This window comes from Pinus tabuliformis, chromosome X, assembly GCF_031772625.1.
Source record: "Pinus tabuliformis cultivar Carrire ecotype Pingquan chromosome X, CPIR1, whole genome shotgun sequence".
Lineage (NCBI taxonomy): Eukaryota > Viridiplantae > Streptophyta > Pinopsida > Pinales > Pinaceae > Pinus > Pinus tabuliformis.
In genome coordinates, this window is record NC_142308.1 from 1634403356 (window position 1) to 1634427796 (window position 24441).

Here is a 24441-nt window from a genome sequence, read left to right on the forward strand (position 1 = left end):
TGAGCTATCACTGAAGTCCTGGATCAATATCTGATCAGTGTGGGTACAAGTAAGAAACATGTCATCGAAGAGCAAGAAGAAAAATAAGGAACAGGGCAGGAACATGAAGAACACCATAGCGATGCAGAAGTATCAGAAGATTCACCATTTGTGATAAATATGCGTCCAAGAAAGAAGTACAAGGCAAATAAGAGCAAGGGAACAATGTCACTTGTCCTCACTAATGGGGACATTGATGAGATAACAGACAAAATTTAGGAGATTAACACAGAGCCCTTGCATAAGATTGATGATCGCTGCAAAGCGATCTTGGGGTGAGGTGCAACAGGGCATCACGCAGCTAAAGGTGTTGCCACAAGTAGTGAAGCGGCCAGAAAAGGTATCACAGCAAGAGAAAATATTAGGAACAAGTTTCATGATGAGGATGTTACATGTGCCAGTTGGGGCACTAAAATTTGAAACGACAGCAGATAAAGAGCGAGCCAAGACATGGTGCAGTGTCTAGCTAAATGTTGTTGCGTTACCTCTTCAAGTGTTCCATGAATTTCATCAAGGAATCACTGTGGGAATTCAGGAACGAGAGCAGCGTATGATGCTAATGAACATTAAGGCAGAGTCAGAGAAAGAAACAATACAAAAGGAGTTGAAGCAAGTGGCTAAGGAAAGGGAGGAAGCAAGGAAGCAATGAGAACAATTGGAGAAGGCCATTGTTGAAATATGCAGTACAGTTTCGGATGTGAAGGTCTGTGATGATGAAGCACCAACAGAGAAGGTCGTGAAGCTTGCACTTGTGATCAAAGACTCAAAGAATGCCATCGCCAAATTAAAATTTGATTATGAGGTACAGATATCAAAGTTGAAGATAAGATTGCAGCCAAGTACGCCACCAGAGGTTTGGGAGTAGAGACAAAAGGACCTCAGTGCAGCAATGAAAGGCATATCGGATACGGTGGCAGATTGTGGGAAGTTGCTCGATGATATGATGCAGATTTGGACCTTACTATCGGAGGATCCAAATGTCATGAAGATTGAGGAGGAATTGTAGGCCAAGCAAAAGCGGCGTGATGAGAGCTTCGCAACCGTGAAGACCCTACCAGTCTTGTAGAGATTTTCTAGCATTTCTAAAGGGAAGAACCTCCAGGTACAAATGGATGATCTATGGAGGAAAGCGTAGTTCTTACAAGCGAGGACTCATCCGTGGCAAGACGAAGCCCTGCAACTTTCGCAGGTAGTGGATGAACGAATGATGGAATTGAATAAAAAGGAAGCAGAACTACTGCAGAAGACCGTTGGCCTTGCTACAAAAGCTTTGCTAAAGGAAGTGTAGCAGGAAGAAAAGTTGATGGCAGAAAAACTCCACCAGTACAATGACATCATAGCGAAGATCAAGGGCGTCGAAGTTGAGTGACTCGGGACGAGTCATAAGTGAGTGTTGGGGAACTATTCTGCATGGTCCAAATTGGTCCAAATTTTGGGTAAAAGACCCCTCGAACGAAGGAGCAGACCACGTGGAGGAGGCGAAGAAATATTCATCGCGCAAAATTTTAGGTCCTTAGGGATGGGATAAAGCCCTTATTTTGTAACGGGTATTGGGTAGTAGTCCTTGTTTTTATGGATCCATGGTTTTTGTATAGATGAATTGTATAAAAGGATATGTAATTCTTTGTAAACGAATAATCAGAAGATTTGAATGATAAAAGCATAAGTGAATCTCTGTTTTCACATCTATAGTCTATAGTTTTGGAGAAGGCTCCGCAGCTAAGTGCGAGGATACCTTGAAGAGTCTGCAAATGAGTGCGCAGACTTCCTGCAGCTGAGTGCACAAGTCAGAGAATTGAATGTAATTGAAAGATTTGTTTAATAAGGAAGAAGTTTTGTGAAGTATAGAACCTTTGTACTTGTTATTTGTCTACTATTTTGTATCTGGTCATGTGTGTTTTTATTGAATTATGCGAAGAACTGTAAGATTTATCGTTATGTGTTGAAGTTTATGTGTTTTTGTATTTCATATTTTAAATTTCTGCAACCATTTTCATTGTGTTTTTGTATATTAGTCACCTGTGCGAAGTTCTTATGCATGTGAAGTTATACGATTGGTATATAATAAAAGTAATTGCATGGCGCCACTTCATGGATATCCCTTCCGTTGCAGAAGCCTAGTTATGCAACCTCCCGTAACTGCTTTGGGTGAGACTGCAATCTTCTTACAGGTTGTTGCCGAAAGGGCCATTAGTTGAGGGTTTTGTTGGTGCACAACACAATATGAATCTGGGTGAGGCCCCCTCAAACTAACAAATGGTTTCGTTGCTAGGACAGTGATTTGCTTAAGGGATATGTTTTGGCATCCGTCAAAGAAAGAACTCTAAAAGTGGGTTGAACAGAAAGAAAAGGAATTTGCAAGAAAAGAGAAAAGAAACCCTAGATTATTGACTGATGATCAGTTGTAGAGATATATTTTCGAAGAAAAATGCGAGGCTTTCTTTGGTTTATTCCGCATTAAATTGATTGAGTGGATATCTAGGGAGGATATTGCATGTCATTTTGTATGCCCACAACACCGCTGGAATCCTCAAATCCCAGTCATCTTTATTTACATTGCACACCTTGATCAATGCATTCTCCAGAATCTTATTAAAAGCTTCCACTGTCCCATTTTTCCTGAGGATGATAGGGAGTGCTCTTCTGATGGGAAACCTGAAATTCCTTAGTCAGTACTTCAATTGTCTTATTCAAAAAGTGCGTCCCATGATCACTCTTCAAGATCTTTGGATAACCAAATCTAGATAATATATATTCAAAGATAAACTTCTCAGCGGTTTCTACACTGCAATCCTTCACTAGCTTCGCCTCAGCCCACCTTGTCAAATAATCCGTCACGGTGATGATATATATTACCCCAGTATTTTCCCCTGGTGTACTAATTGGTCCAATAAAGTCAATTTCCCATTTTTCAAAAGCTTGCAATTTCACCTGTTGTACTAGGGGCATTTCATCTATTCTGGACGACTTTCTTGTCCTTCTACATACATCACATACTTGGTAATAGTCCTTTGCATCCTTATGTACTGTAGGGCACCATAGTCTGTCTCTCAGAATATTCTACATAATGGCTTTTCTTGCATAATGGCCACTTGGGACTCCTCCATGAGCTTCTACCAGAATGCTCTATCTTTCATGTTTAGGGACGTATCTTCGCAATACTTCATCTTGTCCCATTTTATAAAAGTGTGCAATTAGTGAAAAGTCAGCTGCTCGAACCACCAATTCCTTCTTGTGCTTTGTAGTGTACTCCATGGGCGCCATCACTGTGGACAAAAACTGGATAATATCCACAAAGTGATCATGTATGACTTTAATTACAAACAACTGTGAATCTGACAAGTTATCTTCGGGACTTATAGGTTCTTCTCCTATCTCTATCTTGGATAGATTATCAAGCCCAACATTCAATCTTCATGGCTTCACTATAACTTCGAAATCATATTCTTGGAAGAATAACAACCACCGACAAATATTCCCTCCTAGAACATGCTTATTCACTAAATACTTCAGCAATGATCTGTGAACATCTTAAAGTGTCCTCCCAATAGGTAATGTTTGAATTTATGTAGCGCATACACCATAGCCAACCCCTCCCTTTCTGTCGTACTGTAATTATTTTCTGCCTTAGAAAACTTTCCACTTGCAGATGCTATGGTATGATCAATATATCCTACCCCTAGATGTGATAATATTATACCTAATTCTATGCAAGATGCATCAAAATGCACATGAAACTCTTTCTTCCAATCCAGGAAAAATAGAATCAGCGCAGTTACCATCTTTTCTTTCAACACGTCCAGGCTCTTCTGGCATTCTTCATCCCATTGGAAGGTCACATCCTTCTTTAGCAACTTCTCCATTGTCGCAGTTATCTGCATCTACCCTTTAATAAACTTCTTATAGTAGCCTGTGTGTCCTAGCATCATATGCAGTTGTCTTACTGTTTTCGGTGTAGGAAGGTTCACAATGACTGCGATCTTTGTCGGGTCCACCATCAATCCCTGTTTACAAACCACATGTCCAACAATATTCCAAATGGTGCACTGATATGAAAATGGGGCGCTAAAGGCTTCTTGTCAAGCTTACATGAACCTCTCCCACTTCCAAAGCTTAAATATTCCCAAGATCTAGTGATTAACCAATTGCACAATTAATAATGCTTGAAAATAGGTGTATGCTGGTGTTTGTTTTTAGCTGTTCAAATGCCTTAAGTTTTGTTGTTTATGTTGATATGTAAATACATGTAACAATAAAACAATGCAGCAAATAACAAACACATAAGACATCAATTTAATTAGGAGTTCACCCAAAACTCTTGGGCTACATCTCCGTGAGCTCTAGTCAACTCAACTAGGCTCTCTGGGATTATGGCATAAATTCTTTTTACAAGCTCCACTCTCAACTCCATTGGTTTACAACTAAACCTATGGGTTTAGAATGCCATCATATCCCGCTGGTGGTCCTCACTCTGCAGACAGATCTATGCTTCTCTGGACTTGACTCCTTCAATCAACGCTCTGAGTGATCTTGCTCTAGCTTGCACCAACTCCCTCAGAATTATTTCACTGTCTCTGGAATGCCTTCTTTTGTCTTCATCCCACTCTGGAAACCAGCAACAGCTTGATCATTTTGACCCTTTGTTGTTTTGTAGCTTCACTATGGCATCACAGCTCTTAGAAGTTTGCTTTGAGCTCTGTGGCTCTGAGGCTCTGCCTCCAACCTCTGGTGGCTATGCCTCTGTCAAGCACTCTGGCTCTGTGACTCTGGTGCTCTCTCTCTAAGCTCTGGATATGGCTTTTAGCTCTAGCTCTCGACTCTCTACTACTATCGACCCTCTGGTTCTGTGAAACTATCTTGAGCTCTGGCTCTACACAGTTGTGAGCTTCTCTCAGCCTCTATGTGCCTTTTGTGTTCGCTCGACCTCCAAGCGGATTCCCGACAACCTTCCAACGACCCTTAAAACTCTCTGCACTGCTACATTTTTGGTGAGCTCCCTCTGTCAATCGTGCTCTCCGGCTTTTGTGAGGAATCCTCAGACGTTGCGGATTCCATCTGTTCCTCTATGTGCAATCTTTCCTCTGCTCCCTGTGGCTTTGCATCTGGCCCTTTGGTTTTGGCTCTATGGCTCTGTGCGTTACAAATGCTTCATTGTTACAAAACACCCGCTTGTAGCGTGGCATAATGATTAGGGGAAATTACAAAGGAATCAGGGCCTTCCTTCAGGAAAAACCCGAAAATGGAACAAAATTCCAATACACAGAGTTTTATTGCAAATACACTATCGGCCGTGAAATTCAAACTTCAAACATTATGAAATCGCCCCTATAAACCCTATTAGGTCCACCTTTCATCGGCATATCGCAATCGCATAGGCACAAGGTTTAAAAACCTCAATACACGGGAATACACAGAAAACCCGAATTCTCAGATTTCAAAATTTATGAAATCAGGTCTATAAACCAATCGGGTCCAACACTTATTGGCATATCACTATTGCAATCGCATTGGCCCCAGCATTTGGGATCTCCGATTACCAATTAAATCTGGACCGTTGATCTGCTCCTTGATCGGATGGTCAATATCGCATATCGCTATCGGCATATCACTGTCACAACAACCCTTTGTATCGGGGATCATTGATCTCCCAACTGCCGATTAAATCCTGACTGTTGATCCCTTTTACCGATCCGACGACTAAGATCGCAGATCACTATCGGCATATAGCATTCGCTATGGCCAAAGGGTTCTTCCCTTATACCACGACATATTCCGGTGCCGACTCGCCGATCCGATAATTGACAATCACATAATCGCGTGTCGCGTTGCTTGGGGTTCCGATATCACATATAGCCTGTCTTCGATTGCGATATGTCGAAGATTTCTGAATGGGGGTCCCTTTCGCCTGGCCTTAAGTGCGCCCTTTGAACCTTTTGCGATGCAATTTCCTTAAGGAGCCTTTTAGGCCAGTTTTGGAAGAATTTGCCTCCTTTTCAAAGGAACAAAGGCAAAATTCTTTGTACGATAACTTCATCACCCGAAGTCCCTTTTATCCCATTCAAACTGCAGTAGATTCAGAGTGAAAATATCTACGCAATGGAACTATTTCCAGGAGTAGCCCTTGATTTTCATTTTCCTCTGTGAGGAACACTTATAGACTTAGAAGTCTATTCTAGATCCATTTTGGATCACACCTTCCCACTAAAAAGAACTTTTGGTCTCCAAAAGACTGACATACTGATCTAAACAGTAAATGAGAATAACAACACCCTATTCTTTCAGCCTCCATACACTTGCCTTGCATAGTGCCTCTGAACCAAAGCCTTTGGCCACTCTCCTTCCTGGATGTGCTGGTCCTCTTGGGAAGAACTGTTTTCCTCCTTGACTTCATGCAGAACTCCTGCTGAGATGGTCATAGAAGGTAGTTTGAACTTCTTTGCCTTGATCATTGATCCAAGGTGGCTCAAATAAATGTGAAGTTAAATCTGCTTCACAAAATTTTCATTTGTACCTGTTTGACAAGCTCCATGTCTTACATCTGCATAAAATTGATGGACTAGATAACAAGCCCACAAAACATGCCTTTAAAACAAATGACCCTTCAAGTCAAGCATGTAGAAAAGATATCAAGGATTCTTTTCAAAAGATGAAACACTTCATCATTATCTCCATCTTGGAGACCAAATCAACTTTTCTCAAGTCAATATTGCAGTACATGCATGCCAAAGCAATCAACCCTTCAAGTTAATCACACATACATGTTTAAATACAAGGAAATCATCAACATCTCTGTGTTCATGCATATCATTCTCATGCATGCATTTCATCCTTCAACTTTCGCTTAAGCACACTGTACTTTCGAAGTTGAAATGAACATAATGTTGCAGCAATAAAGTGAGTCTCCCACTCAAATTTTTCCATTCACCTTCTTGGTAAAATCCTGCAACTTGCATCTCATTAACAAAGAAATGCAACTAGATGCATCAATAGACATGCAATCTTAATTGGATAAGAACTCTAACCATTTCTTACCAATCCATTTCAAAGGTGTTACCTTTGTCTGCACATCAACATCAACATGTGAATCATCCTGAAACACATCAATCATGGAATCTTCCTTTCCATTTCTGCCATTTTCTCTTTCCACCTTCTTCAAGTTTCGTGGAAGCATTGTTGGATTCAGAGTCCAACATTTTGCAGCAAGATGTCCTTGCTTATGGCAGTAAGTGCACTGCATGTGCATCCTCTTGACAACATGATTTTCCTTGTCCAATGGACCTTTGGCTTCTTGCTTCCTTTCGTTCAAAAGTGTCCTGTATGTGGCCATTCTCTTCCAACATCTAGAAACATTATGGTTATCCAAACCACAAAGGAGCATGCAACTCTTTTCCAATGCTTACATGGAAATTTATCATGCTGAACATAATCAAAAGGAATATGGTTAGAACCAAATTTATACCTTTCTCTTTCACCTTTATTGCCTTCATGAGGAGGTGAACTGAATGAAGAAGTAGCTCCCTTTGGGACATCATCAACCTCTTCAAGGCTGTCAGAGTTCTCACAACTCTCTGGTTCAAGTGTATGCTGATATACACCTTCTTTTTGCAAAGTATGCTTCACATTGTTGCATTCCCCAAGAATACAATCTTCACACTCTTGAGGTAGAAGCCCTCTTGTGCTTCAAGGATTGCTTTGAGGTCCTTTGGGATAAGAAGAATGCCTTCAGCCCTTCTTCCTTCTCGTCCTCTCATGGACTTAGCTATCAATAGCTTTCACTTCACCTCTGCAAACTCAAACAATAGTCAGTCTGCAAACAAGCATACAATCAACCTCTGACTGTTTAAACACCTTTTAGACAAGCAATCTTTGCTCTGTCAATCAAGCATTCTGATATGATACCACTTACCTTGGTATAACCAGCTTTGATATCACCTTCCTGAAGGTGGGGTTAATCAATCTCAAGCTCTAATACCATCTGATCTGAAAATGGGGCACTAAAGGATTCTTGTCAAGCTTACAGGCAACTCTCCCACTTCCAAAGCTTAAATATTCCCAAGATCTAGTGATTAACAAATTGCGGAATTAATAATGCTTGAAAATAGGTGTATGTTGGTGTTTGTTTTTAGCTATTCAAATTCCTTAAGTTCTGTTGTTTATGTTGATATGTAAATACATGTAACAATAAAACAATGCAACAAATAATAAACACATAAGACAAAAATTTAATTAGGAGTTCACCAAAACTCTTGGGCTACGTCTCCATGAGCTCTAGTCAACTCAACTAGGCTCTCTGGGATTATGGCATAAATTAATTTTACAAGCTCCACGCTCAACTCCATTGGTTTACAACTGGACCTATGGGTTTAGAATGCCATCTTATCCCGCTGGTTGTCCTCACTATGCAGACAGATCTAGGCTTCTCTGGACTTGACTCCTTCAATCAGCGCTCTGAGCGATCTTGCTCTAGCTTGCACCAACTCCCTTAGAATTCTTTCACTGTCTCTGGAATTCCTTCTTCTGTCTTCAGCCCACTCTGGACACCATCAACTACTTGACCATTTTGACCCTTTGCTAATCTACAGCTTCACTGCGGCATCACAGCTCTTAGAAGTCTGCTTTGAGCTCTGAGGCTCTACGTCGAACCTCTGGTGGTTATTCCTCTGTCAAGCACTCTGGCTCTGTGGCACTGGTGCTCTCGCTCTCGGCTCTGGCTCTGTCTCTGGCTCTCGACTCTCTACTGCTATCGACCCTCTAGTTCTGTGCAGTTGTGAGCTTCTCTCAGCCTCTGCGTGCCTTTCGTGTTCGCTCGACCTCCAAGCGAATTCCCAGCAACCTTCCAGTGACCCCTAAAACTCTCTACGCTGCTACATTTTTGGTGAGCTCCCTCTGTCAATCATGCTCTCTGGCTTTTGTGAGGAATCCTCCAACGCTGTGGCTTCCATCCATTCCTCTCTGTGCAATCATTCCTCTGCCTTTGTATTTCCTCTGCTCCCTGTGGCTCTGCGTTTGGCCCTCTGGCTCTCTGGCTCTATGGCTTTGTGCTTGGCCATCTAGCTCTGTGGCTCTATGCATTACAAACGCATCATTGTTACAAAATGCCCGCTTGTAGCGTGGCACAATGATCAGGGGCAGTTACAAAGGAATCGGGGCCTTCCTTTAGGCAAAACCTGAAAATGGAACAAAATTCCAATACACAGAGTTTTATAGGAAATACACTATCGGGTGCGAAATCTGGACTTAAAACATTATGAAATCGCCTCTATAAACCCTATCGAGTCCGCCTTTCATCAGCATATCGCAATCGTCTAGGCGGGAGGTCTAAAAACCTCAATACACAGGAATACACAGAAATCCCAAATTCCTGGATTTCAAAATTTATGAAATTGGGTCTATAAACCCATCGGTTCTGACCCTTATCGGCATATCGCTATAACAATTGCATTGGCCTTGGCATTGGGGATCGCTGATCGCCAATTAAATCTAGACCATTGATCTACTCCTTGGTCGGATGGTCGATATCGCATATCGTTATCGACATATCGTTGTCATAATGGCCCTTTGTACCGGGGATCATCAATCTCCCCACCGTCAATTAAATCCTGACCGTTGATCCCTTTTCCTGATCCGATAGCTGAGATCGCATGTCGCTATCGGCATATTGCATTCGCTACAGCCCAGGGGTTCTTCCCTTATATTATGGCATATGCCTATGCCGACCCGTTGATCCGATAATTGATAATCGCATGTCGCACTACCTGGGGTTCCGATATTGCATATAGCTTGTCTCCAATTGCAATATGTCGGAGATCATTGATCGGGGGTCCCTTCCGCTTGTCCTTAAGTCTAGCCTTTGAACCTTTTGCGATGCGATTTCCTTAAGGAGCCTTTTAGGCCATTTTTGGAAGAATTTGCCTCCTTTTCAAAGGAACAAAGACAAACTTCTTTTTGTGATAACTTCATCATCCGAAGTCCATTTTAGCCCATTCAAATTGCAGTAGATTCAGAGTGAAAATATATACACAATGGGACTATTTCCAGGAGTAGCCCTTGACTTTGATTTTCCTTTGTGAGGAACACTTATAGAATTAGAAGTCTATTCTAGATCCATTTTGGATCATGCACATAAGATGCACTTCTTCAAGTTCAATGATATTTGATACTACCTACACATATCCAACATCAATCTTAAGATTGCCACATGCTTTTTCAATAGTCTGAACATTTTCCAATTGTCGAAGTAAACTTCCATAAACTTGTGTATATACTCCTTGAAAGCTGCAATTACAACTCTGGAAAAAATTGCAGGCACATTCTTCAATCCAAACGACATCACTCTGTACTGATAGGACTCCCACTCTGTAGCAAACGTTGTTTTATGTCTGTCTTCTGGTGCAATTATGATCTAGTGATATCTTGAGAAGCCATCTATAAAAGAGTAAACCTCTTGTCCTCCTACATTATCCAACACTTCCTCTGTAAATGGGGTGGGAAAAGGGTCATGGAGGCATACATCATTCAACTTCCTTAAGTCCACACAGATTCTAATTCCCCCTTCTGCCACCTTCTCCTGAACTACCATGGGACTTACCCATTCAAACTCTTCGGTAGGTTCAATTATCCTCGTTGTTATCATCTTATCCAATTCTTCTTTTACCTTTTCCTTATATTTTGGGTTTAGTCTATAAGGCATTTGCTTAATAGGCTTTGCATCAGGCTTTAGAGGAATCCTCATAACTCCCAAATCCCCTAGAATGCCTTTCATATCTGAAAATTTAGAAGGAAACAACTCCTGATATTCATGGAACAACTCTGTTATCTTATTGATAGTGTCTTCATCCTAGTAATCTCCTATGGTCGCATACTTTGGTTCAACTTCTGTCCTTATAAGTTACTATATTCATTTTTAGTGGTTGTGTTATATCCAACATCTCTATTTCAGGCCCACTCACTTCTCGAAGTCCTTTTAACTCCTTGATATCAATGTTGTGAGGATATTTGTCCTCTTCCGTAGTGAGATTATAACATTCTATCACATCTCGGATCTGCGTGGCCCAATCAGGTTGCCCGATAACCGAAAGTTCATTTTAAATAATCTTCTTCTTGACTATACTCAGGGCTACATATATATATGGACAATCATCTTCAAATTTGAATGTCATCACAAATCCATCCACCATCTCCATCTCGCTAGCAGTGCCATGTCGAATTTTAGTCTCCAAATACCAGTTCTTTGGGATTGTCTTCAGTGTGTGTATAAAGCCATGCACCCATTCCTCTCACGAAATGTCTTCCCAAGATACCATACAGAGATGTATATGATCCCTTGGATCAGTTTTATCCACAAGTTGCGTGTCTACTGTACAAAATCTTACCCACATCAATCTCCTACATTTTTGCCAATCACCCTACCACCTGGCAAAAGTAGCTCTTAGTGTCTGATTCAGAGCTAAAAATCTCTGATCTTATGGTACCCATCTCTCATAATCCCTAAGGAACATATTTATAACAACCGATCCATCATACACAGGTAAATCGCATACCTCGGTTGTCATGCAACACACTACCTTGGTGAATATTTCACATCTCTTAGTCGATACTTCATGCAATCTGTTCTGCTAGTTTTCCAACTCCTCATTTGAATCCGAAGTGCAAGAACTATCTTTCTCACAGGTCAACTTCCCATCTACAGTAGTATTTATCCACTCCTCTTTTCGTTGTGATCTGATAGATATGATCAATGTCATCTGCACCATACTCTTCTTTGAAAGGCTATGTATACCTCCCACCTTCTGATGGAACCATTGGAACAATAACTCTCATATTATTGCTTCCGAATATCATCTGCCTTTTCTTCAGATTAATGATATCCATATTGGAAAACACCCAATCTAATCCAAGCAACACAGTGTAAGGATTACTATCATCCACAATCTCATTTACTTCAAAGTCAGTGGTAGTGCGCACTTCGTCAATGTCCACTGTGACATTAGACAACCTTCATAGGGGTAATATTTTATGTTGATTTCCATCTTCAACTGAATAGTAGACCATTGCAGCTTCGGCTTCCCCATCAATTCCAAAGTCTGTCTTGGCAAGACATTGGCATCAGATCCCAAATCCAAGATTGCCCGGTCCATATCATACTCTCCAATTTGCATTGTAAGCCTAATTTCTTTTCTAGTTCTCTTCTTGTGTATATGCAGGTTATTCGTTGTGCGCATCTCACTATGCGGTACTTCCTTAGAAGCACAAGAATCTATCAGCTCTTGTAATCCCTCTACGAACTTTTTATTCCTTAATAGATTCATATAGTCCTGTAGAAAGGGCTTCAAGATATTCAGATCCACCTCCTGTGTCACAACAGGTACTATCTCGTGGTTGTCGTTTTGAGTTGGTTGTGTGGTGGAGGTCTAGGCCCTATCATCCATAAAACTTCGCCTCGCCTCCATGAATACTTTATTTTCCTTTAGGACATCAAATGAAGGCACTTTTTCAGCACTCTTCCTCACCCATGTGGCTTCAAATTCCTTTCTTCCATCAACCTTATCATTCCCCGTCGCGGTTCCACTCCTTGTTATAATGTCGATGCGTGATTGATATTCTCTTGGCTCAACCGTCATCATCTGGACATTCGTTGCAGGCTATTGGTTTATTTTTTCCTGCATCTTCGCAATGAGGATGAGACATTCTTCTATGACATGATCAAAATCCTTACAGTAATTACAGGTTGTCGTCGGGTTCTGATAGTCTCTCGCAAAGTGTCCAACTTGTCCACAGTTGTAACAAATAATCTGGCCACGACCTCGGCCAGCTCCTTGTCCTTATCCTTGAAATCCTCCTCGACCAGTGTGATGACCTTGCTCTTCATGTGTGTGTCCTTCATCTTGCAGTCTATAACTATCAACAATGTGCTCCATCATTATGTCATAACTTCGGAAATTTTTCTCATCATGGCCTACTAATCTACAAAAGTTACAAAAAAATTGTTTTGGGGCCTTTATATATTTCTGTAACAAATAAAAGTCTTCATAGCGATGTTGACCTCGCTTCCTACAAATTTCGCACCACAGACCTGGATTTATTGGATTAGGTGTTGCATTTTCAATATAATCTTTGAACACTGGGCATTGATCCTTATTTTCACTTCGTACACCAAACTTCTGATCTTTATGGTTTGACTTCTTTACCTTTCTTCAGATCCTGTAATTCGAGGGTCAATGTAGCTAGTTGATTATGTATTTTTTGTACTCATGCGTTAGTATCTCCAACCGACGAAGCTTTCAACTTCATCGCAAACTCCAGTGCTTCAACTTTCGTCCCGATCTTCTGTTGCGTTAATGGAAACATGATATATGCAACATCATGGATATAAACCATTCTTTATGATGTTGTGGGGGTATATTGAAGTTCACTTGACCCATCCTTACCTTCAGTATCTGATCCAATTCCCACACAGACTCAATCACCGCTTATTTGATTTCTTTGAGCTCCGTGATACACTGCGACTTTGATTTTGGCTTCTTAAACTCTATGACCAATGCTTGCTTGATCTCATTAATCATAGCATTCAGGTTACTTGCGGAGTATTTCATATACCATGTTAGCGCTCTTTCCTGCAACAACGTTATGAGCTGCGCATTCTTCACATCATCATTATTAATCTGTCTCACTATCCATACTGCATTAGCTACAAACCATAACTGGTTAGGGCCTTCTGATCCCAGTCCCCTAAAGACAGGAAACTTAATGTCGTCAACCATTCTTCTTCTTCTCGATGGGCTAGGTGGAGGCAAAGGTGGAGGTGGAGGTGGAGGTGGGGGTGGAGGTGAAGTATGAGGATGGGGATGGGGTGTGAGGGGGGTGGATGGATGAGGGATCCCAAAGATGCCCTGATTTTTCTTAGCTCCTGACTTCGACACGCCTTTAGGGTGGGTGGGGGTTGTAGGGTTACTTCTTTCTTCTTCGCTCTCAGATCCTAACAGAGGGCTATAACCAGTCTCAATAAAATTCTTCGGATCTATTCTGTATCGTTTTCCACTTCACATAGCTCTTGTTTCCGACTTATTTCTTCTTTTCCCAAACATCAATCTAATTGCATCCATAGAATCCCCTTCTCACACAACAACATCTTAATCTAGAGCTTTAGAGAATTCAAGAACTTACCTCATGGTCCTTTGAAGAATCTTCGTTCAACTCCACTATAGGATATAACCTCGTCGATTGTGAACTCAATGATGAATCCTCCCAAAATGCTATTGATCCATAAATCAACAAAATTTGAGATACTATTATCGATCCTCTTGAGCCATTGTATCAAATCAGGATTCCACTCCTTAGGTTCATTGTTGGGTTGTGTTATATTATTTCCACGACTAGCCCACGTAGTTAACCGGGGGGTTAGAGGGGGGTGCAGCCCCCCTTCGTTGCGCCGATTGTGTAGCGGGGCGGGGGGGGGGGGGGGGGGTCACAGGGGGTTTGAGGTGTACCCGTAACCCCACTTTATGGGGTCTGGGGCAGCGCCCTGGAAAATTATGGTATTGGACGCGATGGTTTTCGGTCCATGGTATTGGATGCTTTGACATGTATAAATATGTATTATAACATTGAAAGGAACATAATGAAAAATCAAGCTGGTAGTCCCGGTTTTAGGATCCAGTGGAAACTCTCTATGTATGTGTGTTTTATGTGTTATGCTCTCGCATTGTTTATTTTCTATGTTTTAGAATTCTTATGCAGGTAATTTCTGTACGGGGTTAAAACCTACATTTGGTATCGGAGCAGTTTTGGCTTCAAGGGGATGCCTTTGTTGCTGAGGGGTTTCGCTCGGGCCTGTGGTAGACCCTGTTCAGTGGGAGATCTACGAGATTGATTCTGGTGGTGAAAGAAGATGGCGATCAGTGGAAAGATAGAGATCAAGAAATTTAATGGTCAGAGTTTTGAGTTGTGGAAACTCAAGATGGAGGATCTATTGGTGTATAAAGATCAGCGGATCACGGTGGATACGGGTACTAAACCAACGGGAGTGTCCGATGAAGAATGGAAGAAGTTGGATTGGAAGGCAAAAATCAAAATACGATTGTGTGTCTCAGATTCAGTATTGCTGAATGTATCAGGGGAAGCTATGGCGAAGACTTTGTGGGACAAGTTAGGGACTTTGTACCAATCTAAATCTCTGGTGAATAAACTGTTCCTGCGGAAAAAGCTATATAACCTGAGGATGAAAGATGGAGACTCGGTGAGAGAGCATCTGAATGCATTTAATACTGTGGTAAGTCAGTTAGCATCTATTGATATTAAAATTTCAGATGAAGATAAGTGCATCAGTTTGTTGTGTTCTCTACCAGATTCATGGGATAGTTTGGTTATTGCAATAGGTAGCAATGTAACTGCCTTGCAGTTTGATGAAATAGTCTCATCCTTGTTGACGGAGGAGATGAGACGGAAAAATATGGAGAGCCAGAATGGTGATGCCTTGTCTGTACGAGGATGGTCCCAGAACAGAAACAAAAATAAGTCATCGAGTGGGAGATCTAAATATAGAGGGAGATCTAAATCTCCAGGAAAACCTGTAAAGGTGGTGTGTTGGAAATGCACAAAGGAAGGGCACTACAAAAGGGACTGTAAATCTAAAGCTCCTGATAAAGGAAAGGGATCTGATGATGCTCCTTTTGCAAAGGCGAAAACCACCTCAGATGAAGGTGGGGATGTGTACTTGGCTTCTTCAAGTACACATGTAGATCATGAGGCATGGTTGATTGACTCAGTTGCATCCTTTCACTTTACTCCCCATAGAGAGTGGTTCTACGAGTATGAGAAATACAATGGTGGTGATGTCTTCTTAGGGGGATGATAGGAAGGCTAGAATCCTTGGTCGGGGAAAAGTAAAGTTGAAGTTGCAAGGTGGAAGGGCTAGAACACTTCCGGGTGTTCTGCATATTCCTGCATTGGCCAGAAATCTGATTTCTGTAAGCAAGCTGTATGATGCAGTTGTAAAAATAGTGTTCGAGAAGGATACCTGCAAAATGGTTCGGGGAGCACTGGTATTGATGCGGGGAGTTCGAAATGGAACTCTGTACAAGCTGCAAGGTAGCATTGTTATTGATGGGTGCAACAGTTCTGTGGTTCTTAAAAGTGGAGAAGAAAATCTAGTGGTCTCTGGAGAGAAGACCATGTTGTGGCATCAGAGGCTTGGACATATTGGAGAGAAGGGCCTTTGAATACTTCATGGTAAAGGTATGGTAGAAGGTATGAGTAATAACTCTATGGATTTTGATTTATGTGAAAATTGTGTATATGGGAAGAAGAATCGGATGAGTTTCCCCTCTGGTAGAAAGAGGGTGAAACAGATATTAGAACTTGTGCACAGTGATGTGTTTGGACCTGTGAAGGTTCCATCACTGGGTAAGTCTGTGTACTATGTATCATTTATAGATGACTTCTCAATGAATACATGGATATATTTCCTTAAGAAGAAATCTGAAGCCTTTGATAGGTTTAAAGAATTTAAGGCTCTCGTGGAAAATCAGACAGAGAAGAAGATATATGTGCTGAAGACAGATAATGGTGGAGAGTTTTGCAGCAGGGAATTTGAAGAATTCTGTAAGAAGTATTGTATAGCACGACAAAAGACTACTCCATATACACCTCAACAAAATGGAGTTGTAAAAAGAATGAATAAGACATTGATGGAAAGGGCAAGAAGCATGCTTAGTGGTGCCGGGTTAGGACAAGAATTCTGGGTAGAGGCAGTGGATACTGCATGTTACTTGGTCAACAGGTCACCTTCATTAGCGTTGGAGGATAAGACTCCACAAGAGGTATGGACTGGTAAGAAACCCTCACTTTCACATCTGAGGGTATTTGGATGTGATGCATATGTACATGTTCCAAAGGAGAAATGAACCAAGTTGGATAGTAAATTTGAAAAGTGCATATTTATTGGGTATAAGGATGGTTTAAAAGGTTATAAGCTTTGGAACCCAGTCACTCGGAAGGTTGTGAACAGCCGAGATGTGGTGTTCAGAGAGGTAAAATATGTTATTAAACATGAAGTCTAACCAAAGGAACATGAGAAGATAGAGTTTGAGCTTAAGGAGGAAGAATCAGACTCTACAATAGAGGAGGAATTAGAAGATGAAGAGCCACAAACTTCGGGTGTGAGAAGATCAGTTCGAGAAAGAAGGTAGCTAGAAAGGTATAGTCCATCTACTTTCTATTCAAATTTTGCTTTATCTATTACTAACGATGATCCCAGAACTGTAGGCAGCCAGAAAGGTATAGTCCATCTGCTTTTTGTTCAAATTTTGCTTTATCTATTACTAACGATGATCCCAGAATTGTGAAGGAAGTAGTAGATTCAGAGGATGGAAAACTCTGGAAAGAGGCCATGGTTGATGAAATGGCATCCTTGCACAAAAATGAGGCTTGGGATCTGGTGGAGTTGCCGGATGGAAGGAAACCCATTGGCAGCAAATGGGTGTTTAAGAAAAAGACAAATGCAGAAGGAAAGGTGGAGAAATACAAAGTTCGGTTGGTAGCAAAAGGTTATTCCCAGGTGTCGGGAATTGATTTTGATGATATTTTTCTCCTGTTGCCAAGGTAACTTCTATTAGATTACTTTTATATGTTGTTGTTGCTTTTGATTTTGAGGTAGAATAGATGGATGTGAAGACAACATTTCTTCACGGGGATCTGGAAGAGGAAATATACATGAAGCAACCTGAAGGTTTTGCAGTGAAGGGTAAGAAAGAACTGGTATGCAAGTTAAAGAAGTCTCTGTATGGGTTAAAACAGTCACCAAGGATGTGGTATCAGAAATTTGATACATTTATACGGGGACTTGGCTTCACCAGAAGCAAAGCATATCACTGTGTGTATTTTAAATTAATTGGTGACCGTGTTATTTATCTGGGCTTGTATGTGGATGATATGTTGTTGGTTGGAAATGACAAAGAAATTATCCAGGATTTGAAAACCCAATTGTCCTCCAAATTCGACATGAAAGATCTTGGTGTTGCAAACTATATTTTGGGCATGGAAATTAAAAGAGATCAGGCAAAGAGGACACTTTGGTTAAACCAAAGGAAGTATGTCGAGACAATACTGCAGAGGTTTAATATGCAGGATAGTAAACCGGTGAAGGTTCATATTCCTGTAGGTGTGAGGTTATCTACTGAACAGTGTCCTAAGACACAAGAAGAGGAAGAGGACATGTCCCGTGTTCCATATGCAAGTGCAGTCGGTAGCTTGATGTATGCAATGGTCTGTACTAGACCAGACATTGCACATGCAATGGGAGTATTGAGCAAGTTTATGTCAAAACAAGGGAAGGAGCACTAGACAACAGTGAAGCGGGTTTTCAGGTATTTGCGTGGCACTAGTGATTATGGTTTGTGCTACCAAGGAAGATCAAGATTGGACATAATGTTGGATATTCGTGGCTTTGTTGATGTAGACTAGGCTGGAGATCTGGATCATAGAAGATCTACAAGTGGGTATGTGTTTAACCTATTTGGAGGTGCAGTCAGTTGGATGAGTAAGAAACAATCTGTAGTGGCACTATCAACTACAGAGGCATAATACATGGCAGCCACTCATGTAAGCAAGGAAGCAGTTTGGTTGTAGAGATTGTGTTCAAGTATGGGGTTAGTACAGGGAGCTATAAGGATAGACTGTGACAGCCAAAGTGCAATTTTCTTGGTAAAGAACCCCGCATATCATTCAAAGACAAAGCACATTGATGTTCAGTATCACTTTGTGAGGGATATGATAGAAGACAAAAAGGTGTTGCTGGTAAAGGTGGACACTTTGAAAAATATTGCAGATGCATTGACAAAATCTGTGAGCTCTGAGAAGTTCTCTTGGTGTAGAGAGACAATGGGCATTTCAGGGTTGGAAAAATGACTAAGCTCTCTTGTGGCCCCCTGTGGAAAGAAAACAACAAGTGGGAGAATGTTGGGTTGTGTTATATTCTTTCCACGACTAGCCCACGTAGTTAACCGGGGGGTTAGAGGGTGGGTGGAGCCCCCCTTCGTTGTGTCAATTGTGTAGCGGGGGGGTCACAGGGGGTTTGAGGTGTACCCGTAACCCCACTTTATGGGGTCCGCAGTATTGGATGCTTCAGCATGTATAAATATGTATTATAACATTGAAAGGAACATAATGAAAAATCAAGCTGGTAGTACCAGTTTTGGGATCCAGTGGAAAATCTCTGTATATATGTGTTTTATGTGTTATGCTCTCGCATTGTTTATTTTCTGTGTTTTAGAATTTGTATGCAGGTAATTTCTGTATGGGGTTAAAACCTACATTCGTCACCTTTGAAACAATCCTTATGCTCGACCAACCTAGATATCCACTCAAGTAATTCAATGTGGAACGAATGAAAGAAAATCTATTATCGTTCTTTGAAAATATATCTCTGCAACCAATCTTCAATCGATAATCTAGGGTTTTTGCTCTCTTTTCTTGCAGATTCCCTTTCTTTTTGTTCAACCCACTCCTGGAGTTCTTTCTTTGACGGACACCAAAACATATCCCTCAAGCAGATCTCGGTCCTGGCAATGAAACCATTTATTGGTTTTAGGGGGCTTGACCTAGGTTCAAATTGTGTTGCGCACCAACAAAACCCTTAACTACTGGTCCTTTTGGCAACAAACTACACGCATATCGTAGTCTCACCTGAAGTAGTTATGGGAGGTTGCAAAACCAGGCTTCTGCAACTGAAGGGATATCCGTGAAGTGGCGTCGTGCAATTACTTCTATTATATACCAATCTTATAACTTTGCATGCATAATAACTTTGAACAAATGATTAATATAAAAAAACACATAAACTTCAACACATAATGGTATATCTTACAATTCTTCACATAATTCAATAAAAAGAACACGACCAGATAAAGAATAGTAGACAAATAACAAGTACATAGGTTTAGTACTTCGGAAACTTCTTCTTTATTAAAAAAATCTTTCAATTACATTCACTTCTTTGACTTGCACACTCAACTGTAGGCGATTTGCGCACTGAATTGCAAACTATTCAAGGTCTCTGCGCACTCAACTGTAGACTCTTCAAGGTCTCTGCGCACTCAACTGCGGAGACTTCTCCAAAACTACATATTATAGATGTGAAAACATAAATTCACTTATTCTTTTATCATTTAGGTCTTCTGATTATTTGATTACAAAGTATTACATATCTTTTTATATAATTCATCTATACAAAAACCATGGTCCACATACGATGGATCCATAAAAACAAGGACTACTACCCAATACTAGTTACAAAATAAGGGCTTTATCCCATCCCTAAGGCCCTAAAAGTCCACGCGATGAATATTTCTTCGCCAGCTCCGTGTGGTCCACTCCTTATTTTGCTAGGCCTTTTGCCCAAAATTTGGACCAAGTTGGGGCCATGCCCAACACCTTTCCACTTTACAACTTTCATTTAGTCTCGGATGGTGGTTTGTCAATTATCATAGTTGGGTTTTTAATATTTACATGTTTTTATGAAAATTGAAGCCTGTAACTACGTTTTTCCTTTTTCTCTAGCACTCCACCCTTATCCATGATCTCTTGGATCAAGAAAATGCTCAAAATTCAAAATTCTTGGATCAGTTTGAAACTAGCACCAAAGCGTAGATCTCATCGCCTTGAATCCAGTGCAATTTGTTTCATTGAAATCCGACTTCGGATGCTCTCGGAATCACTTTCTATTACTTTTGGGAATCGACTAAAAAAATGAATTTTGAGTTGTAGGAATGCCCAGTCAACAGTCCGTACGCTAACTGGGTCATGAATTGGCAAGTTTTTACTGGACCTTCATTGGCCAATGAGTGGTTGACACTTGGCACTGTTTGACTTGTTGATGCATGGTTGGGTTTTAGTGGTTAACGGTTTTATTGGAGAGGAACAATGATCGAGTGCCATGTGGGCCAACCATTGGTTACCACGTGGCCTCCTCGTGGTGGACAAAATTTGTGTGAGGTCGAACAACCTCCACCAGAATCAAAATTGAGACCTCATGCGTATCAACAAAGCTCTTTACCAACCCGCCTACCGTTGTTCCTTGTTAATAAACAATTATGAATACCTATTTAAGTTTTGATGAGCGCACTATTGGGGGAGGGGTCAGGCTACGCCCTAGACCCTTGCCCTCCAGTGCCATGGAACCACAGGCGGGGGCGAAGGGCTAGGCCTTAGCCCGACCCACGTTCCCATGGAAATTGTAATATGATCAGCGCAAAAGTTAAAGGGCACAACAAAGGAATTGGGGCTAGCCCCAAGTCGTATGAACTTCCATGTGACCACATTGACAGTGGAAATCCGTTAGACCTTAACCTTGACCTTCGACACCTAATGTGGTTGTATGGCGCCACGTGATCATAAGATTCAGATATGGGCACTAAATGCGAATTTTAATTGTCCTACAAATTCGATCGACGATCAGGCATGTAGGCCAGGTTTGTGTGCATTTTCCGTGTTCGGGGCGCACAGGCCAGGTTTGGGTCGAATTGTAGGATTATTAATAGCAAAATTGGGCAAAAAATTGAAACAATTTTTGGCCAAATGAGGTGTAAAAAGAGTCAAAACACGGGTTTTCGACAATGCTGGATCCATTAGAGACATTAGTTTTACTGTTTGAGCTTTTTAAAAGCCTATAATTATACTTTTGAGTATGAATTTAGATATCTTATCCAATTTTTATTGCAAAAATTTTAAAACTAACTTTATTCTTTTTTTTTTTTTTTCTTCCAGGTCGCAAAGAGCGCAAGAAGAGAGCATACTCAATAATACTGAAACTCTTTATTCATTTGGAATGTGAAATTTAAAAGTCAAAATGAAAGGATTTGATCTCTAACTTCAAATTGTGGCTCTCAAAACTCTATTTGTTCTCCTTCTTAAATATTCCTTTTCTTTCTACATCTTCCTGCAAATGATTAGTGAGCTGGGTGGCTCTTACGACACCACCAATAAATAAAATTGCAAATAAAATGAAATCTAACTTAAAAACTTAAAAAAAACATCACCAAACTTGGTTTTATTTATTGATTTTATCCTCCTTTGCTCTACTAGAAATAGAAAGATTGTTTTAGGTGTATGCATATTTCCAGTATCATCATGTGTGTAACAAGAGTAAAAATATATTAATTCTTAGTTTTGAAAAATATACATTAAAACACGTCAAAAAAAGAAAAACCAATTGTTTTGATAATAAAATCAAGAAGGAAGAATGAAAGAGTTATGTGACTTGATCCTTGATTGGAACCATCTTTCAATAAGGTCATGACGTTCCTGATTCCTTTCTTTGTTTATGTCACATTGAATATTCTCCTTTATTATGCATTCCTCAACCTTGGATTCGATTGGTTTCTCCCCATCAAAAGTATTGTATGATTCTTTAGTCTCTTCAACAGAATGACAAGAGGAATCAAAAGAGAGTTTAAGATCTTCTTGTGGAGGTGGAGAGATAGACAAGTTTCTGAATGCAGTTAAAATATACTCTTCCTGAGAGGCAGATATCAAAGTTGTTGCTAGGATTCAAGAAAGTTCTTGGAAGGACATTCTTCAAACTCTTAATTGTCTATGAATTTCTCCAACTGGTTGATAATTCCCGTCATGCACACAGATTAGTACAAAGTTTTGAAAAATTATTGAAATTTAATATGCAAAATGATTTTAACCATACATCTAAGAATTAATGCAACTATCATGAGTTGTCTAAACTTTCAAAATAAATGCCTATGTATACCTCCCTGACAACGACACAAAATGTTGGGTGATTTAATTGTGAGTTAAATCTGTTTCATTAATTGTCAGCCCGGGGTTCGTAAATTCATGAGATATACCTGTACTATATGTACTAGGTGGTTATTTATCAGAATAGACTAATCTAATGCAATTAAAACTAATTACAAAACAAATTAAATCAATCTAATCCAAACCAAACCAAACACAAAGAAATTGGAATCACACTTGCTTGAAAATGAAATCACACTTGCATAAATTAAATCACACCACACTTGCATAAATGAAATCACACCACACTTGCATAAATGAAAATCACACCATACTTACATAATTGAAATCACACCACGCTTGAATAATTGAAATCACACCACACTTGCATAAATGAAATCATACTTGCTGAATTGAAATCACACCACAATTGCATAAATGAAATCACACTTGCTGAATTGAAATCACACTCACACCTTCTGAAATGAAATCACACTTGCTGAAAGGAAAATCGCACTTGCATAAATGATAACACGCTGAAAAGAAATTAAATAACATAACTATACTATGTTACCAATATGTATAAAGGTATGCAAAATGTGGTTGATGGGGGCCCTCCATTCCTCAATAGGCACACCAAACAACTATCACATCTTGGAGATCAAAGTAGCAGTATGTATTTCATAAAATGAAGTTACAAGATATTAGAAGAATTCTTTGTCCTCACTTTACAAATCACATCTTGGATGGAACTTGGAACCTCCAACTAACAACTAGAAAATAAATACTAACTTGGTAACCAACACTAACACCTCCAACACCTAACCAGCTAACAAACTTGCAACTGATACTTAACCAACACTAACACCTAACAAACTAACTAGATATATATGAAAACATGTTAATTTCCTAATATTTAATCACAATTCTCTTAAAATACTTAAAATGAATGACTTGGAAAATAATAATGATAAACCCATACAATCATGAAAATGGTTACTTAATGTAAGGTTATGGGACTATAGAGTTACAAAATGAGGGTAAAATGATGGAAATGTGGGTAAAAGTGGATGACATTTTCAAGATCCAACATGATGGTTGAGCAGGAGGATACAATACCAATTGTTTGGACAAATTCCAATTCTTAATGGTCATGTTCCCATCTATGCAACTTATGTAAGCATCAACAATGGCTAACCATGCTCTTCCATGGATGAGAGGGTAGCCATTGAATTTGGTCTTGGGCTAGAGAACTAGGAAGTTAGTAGGATACTCCCAAGAATTAATAGAAACCATTGCATCCTCAATAACTCCCTCAAGAGCCACTATGGAGCTATTTGCATGTTGCGGCACTGTTGTGGTCTTTCTCAAAGATCCTTGGAGGTTTATTTTGAGCATGGTTTCCTTCATGATCACATTGATGGTAGCCCCAAGATCAATCAAGGTGTGGGGGACAATGATGCCATCAATGTGCACATCTACCATAAGACTTCCAGGATCTAGATACTTTGGGAAAATCACTCTCCCCAACATTAGATCAAACAATTGACCAATGACATTGATGGTAGGGGTGTCTTTCTTTCTCCTCCTAGGATGTTTGAAGCATTTCTCTTTTATAAGCTTATTGTATATGGGAACATCCTTGATAGCTTGGAGGAGTGG